Below are 5000 nucleotides of genomic sequence, written 5' to 3'. Positions count from 1 at the left end.
TCACATAGAGAGACAATGTCTGGAGAACATCTCAGATATGTTTTAGGAAACAATTAAAAACAGAAAGAAAGAAACACTGAATGAGGGATGACTACGGCTGTATGGAGGAGTTCAGGGAAGTGTTGACTGATCAAGTAAACAGCATTAAATGACTCACTTTTAGTCACAACTCTGTTTATTCCTCTAAAACTGGAGCAGGATCCGTACTCTTCCTCTGACATGAAGTGTTGGAATAGTGGCTTGAGTACTAGACCATTTGTTATTATATACTATATTATACTATATTATTATATACTTACCATCACAACCACCTCTTACCATCATGGACCTTAAGGACAAACTACTTTCACCCTCCAGATACTGGATTCAAGCAGGTTTGATGCAGTATTTGACTGACCGGGTTGGAGGTCCTCAGGTGATCTCCTGGGTACCTGCAATGTGCATCCTGATGAATATAAATGAATTGTGAAACCCTTTATCACATCTACTTTACAGCACAGAGGCATTTTTCCTTCACATTTTTCACATTTTTCTTCCTCCGATCAAAAATCCAGAGGCTTAACCACTTGAGCCACCACTGCCCACGAAGAATGAGAGTCATCTCAATCTCATCCCCCTCCCTCAAAAATCCAATTCCAGGTCCCATGTTTGAAAGAATACAAAGATGCCCACCCCACATTGTTGACCCTGATCCTTCTGGAGTCAACGTTAAGCTAGAAGAACATCAAATGGTCTTTATCTAATCCTTATCTATCCAGTTCAGGTGAGTCTGTGTCCAGTGTGGCCTCAGGATCCTGTGCTTGGCTTACAGATGGAGAACCTGATGTGGGCTCAAGGCTTTACATCGTGTGTGTTCTGTGATGCTTTTCTGCTCACCACATTTGTACAGGTGGTTATCTGAGTAACTTCCTTTCAGCTCAGATCAGTCTGACTCGTCTCTTCTCTCATCAAGAATGTCTCATCAAGAAGGTGTTCAGTCATCAGTACAATCCCCAAAATCATTTACAGTTGTGATTGCATAAGTATTCACCCCCCAGATCTGTGAAACCTCTACAGATAACAACCTCTCAGTAAGGGACATGATTACAGGGTTGGAGCTTTGGCACATTTTAATATCTGAGTTTATGTCCCTGGGTTTATTTCGGCCTCTAGTGGAATAACATAGACTAGTTCATTTTTCTAATCTTTCAATCTAATTTTGGACCACAAGCTGAGCTTAATTTAGAACAAGTTCATTTATTGGGTCAGATTAGAACCTTGATCAGTCTGATCCTCAGTGTGTATGTTCAGCACTGCTGCGTTAGAGACAAGCGAGTGAGAAATACAGATCTCATGTCCAACACTCACAAAAACACACTCACAACTTGCTTTATGTATTTAGTAGGAGGTGTGTTTCACTTCCTCTACCTTTTAATACACTAATAGTCAGAGACCGCACACAGGACCAGCTCCATCCTTCTGGGTGTCTGGAAGAAAAGAGATTTTCTTTTTAAGTGTGAGGATTATGACAGAACCCAGCCATGACCTGTCCAGGGGACTGTAGCATGTCAGAAGCACTCATACAGCTGCTGTAAATAGTCTTCATCCTTTACCTGTGGCAGCGATCATCTCACAGACACCTGAAGTCACAATAAAATGCAGGTCTGAATAATGACAATTTAGAAGCTGTGATTATCTGTGAGATGTAGTTAATGATACGTGTGAAGATTACTGAGGTGCACTGGATACTGGTAAACAACAGAGGGCAGTGTTGGACACTTTCAGATCATTTCTGCAGTCATATCACTACCACAGGTAGGAGCAAGGTGCACACCTGGGAGGTCTCTCTCTCTCTCTCTCTTTCTCTCTCTCTCTCTCTCTCTCACACACACACACACACACACACACACATACACACACACACACACACACACACACACACACACACACACACACACACACACACACACACACACACACACACACACAAACACACACCACTACCACCACTTAGCCGGCATCTTCTGCACCTTAAACACCTGTTACATAAAGCCAAGCTCATCAGGATATTCAAGAATATCAGCTTTGATGGAAGAGCAAGTGCATCAATCAGGGTAAGCTGTGAGGAAGTGGGGCGGATCTTCTCCCATATAAGGACACGGAAAGCTGCTGGCCCTGACAGGTTGGAAGGCACCGTCCTAAAGAGCTGCAAAGAACAACTGAGCCCAGTGTTTAAAAGACTGTTTCAGAAATCACTTGACACACACAAAGTCCCAAAGATATGGAAAATAGCAGAAATTCTACCACTTCAAAACTCAAATTCAAAACTCACTAATTTTAAACATTTCTAAAACAAAAGAAATGGTGATCGACTTTAGAAAAAAGCACCATCCACTGCAACCTGTTACTATTCAAGGGACTGTTATTGAGACTGTGATGGAATATAAGTATCTGGGCACTATTATTGATTATAAACTAACTGGTCTGCCAACACGCTAGCAAGATACTCAAAAGCACAGCAACGGCTCTATTTTTTGAGGAAACTGCGTAGTTTTAATGCAGACACAACGACTTTGACATTGTTTTACTTAACTTTTATTCAGAGTGTGGTGACTTTCACCATCCAGTGCTGGGGGAGGTCTTTCTGTCCAGAACAGGAATATGCTGGATAAGGTGGCTAAAATGGGCAGAAAAATTACTGGATCCGATGTTAAAAGCATCTCCAATCTTACAGATCAGTATACAATCAATCTGGCATTGAGGATACGGATGATCCATCCCACACACTTTTCCTAGAGTTCTCTTTACTCCCATCTGGATGTAGATTTCGAATGACACCAACAAAAACTAAACGTGCCATTACATCATTTGTACCGAGGAGCATTCAGTTACTGAACAGATCAAACACAGGCACATAGAATTTTGAAAGAAATTTTTTAATTAGCTATCGATTCATTTTTAGATGTTGGACTGATTATTGTATGTCACTATCATTGCTGTGTTTGTGTTGTTTATGTTTTGTTTTTTTGTGTCTTCTATGTTTGTAATGTTGTTGGATGTTAATGTGGCTTCCTTGAGTGCAAAACAAATTCCTTTCGGGGCAATAAAGGTTTCAATCAATCAATCAATTCAATCAAAGAAGAAAGGAGAAGAAACCACTGGAAGTTCTGAGGCTGAGCAGCACATGACTCCTCTGGCAGGAATCATGAATCAGTTGCTGTTACAGTGTTAATACTGATACTGTATTCATTTCTTTAATGTCAGTGTGTAAAGTATTTTCTGCCCCACCACCTGGGCAGATTTATTTGGTGTCATTAACAGATGGATACAACTGGAGGTCATCAGCATAGTAGACGTTCGTGTCATGTTTTTCTCGGGAACCATGACAGAAGATATTTGGGGTACTTCAACGTTTAGCAGATTTATGTCCTGATTTTCACAGCAGTAGAGCTAGAAATAGTGGTTCTTTAATCCTTAGCTTGGACCCACTTCTGCTAGGGAAGCTGTAGGTGTTAATGATAGTAATATTTGTCGCAGTTTGGAGCATTTTACTTTTTATTCAAATCATTTGACTTGAAATGATCTGATCCATAATGAACCCATGTACTGTGAAGCTCCGTGGAACAATCAAACTAGCATTGATGAAGCCAGACATATTGGTGGTATTACATGATCCTGGAGAGCCTCCTGTGATGAATTGGGCTTTGTGATGGACTCCTTGGGGAGATAAAGATTCTGCTTCTGGTTGTAAGGTAGAAGAGGCAGTGGGGTGATATAAAGAAGTTTAAACCACACGTTTAACTCAATGTCCGTTTGGTGTCTATCGATATAATCAATACAAGATGAGTTAATGTCAGTTGTCCTGCTAAACCCTTCTCTAACCTAACACTGGGTGGAGCTGGAGGCCAGGCTGGAGGAGCCATGTGCTTTCTTCAATTACAGTGGCATCAGTGAAAAAAGTCTGATTTTAAAGTAACTTCCACATGAATGCAGTCTGATTTGTTTGATGATTGATGTTAAAGCATCAGATTGTTGTCAGTATCAGTTTCTCCACATTCAGACCACCTCACCTGTCTTACACTAAAATCTCTTAGTATTACAACTTTTAATGATTACACTCCAGAATATAGAAGTGAACACACAGGTTAATCACTGAAAATCTTCTGAGAAGGTTGTCTGATCTTCCTGAAAATGACCTCAGGACAAGAGAAAAAAATATTAGGTTTCATTTATTAAATTGTCTTGAAGGGCAAGAATGTGATTAGATATGATTTGTTCACCTGATGGTGAAGCTAAAGGCTAAGTGAAGTTATTAAACATGACGTTTCTTTACCAGAGTCTCCTTTACTGGGAGTGTAGGATATACTGTCCAATGAGAGATAGAGATAGACAGACAAAAAGACAGACAGACAGACAGACAGACAGATATATTAGCCATATAGCCTTGGTTAAAAAAAGGAATTAATGTAAGCAACTTAATGTAAAAGGTTTGAACGAAAAGAAGAACTTGCACAGACTCCCAGGAGCCCTTCAGCCATTGTCATCTATTCAGAAAGCCTTCCTCTGTCCCGTAAACATGTCCTGTGTTAAAGAAGAGAAGGAACTTTCTCCTGAAATGAGCTGTACAGTGAAGTCGAGGAGGGTTTGTTCCCACTGGGATGAACTGTGTGTCAGTGTGAAACCTCTCACGCTTACAGATGGTTTGGATAAGTAAAAGATCAGCTGGATCAGTCTTCAAGAGGTGAACTTTTCTCCTGGTGAGAAGATGTTTCAGGGCTGCTATCAGACTCCTGAGGAACACTACATCTCTATTAGATTATCTTGCTGTGTTGCCCTGAAGCACTCGGCGTCTTCACTCTCTTCACTTCCCAAAAAACTCCCAGCTGGGATTCAGAGGACCTTTTAAGCCCTGATTCTTTCTGCACTGCAGGAAGCAATCACACTCTGGACTGAGCTGCAACACACACCACGTGTGTGTGTGTGTGTGTGTGTGTGTGTGTGTGTGTGAGCAGCTCAGGAGG

Source organism: Tachysurus vachellii, chromosome 8, assembly GCF_030014155.1.
Source record: "Tachysurus vachellii isolate PV-2020 chromosome 8, HZAU_Pvac_v1, whole genome shotgun sequence".
NCBI classification, from domain to species: domain Eukaryota; kingdom Metazoa; phylum Chordata; class Actinopteri; order Siluriformes; family Bagridae; genus Tachysurus; species Tachysurus vachellii.
This window is presented reverse-complemented; position numbering follows the sequence as displayed.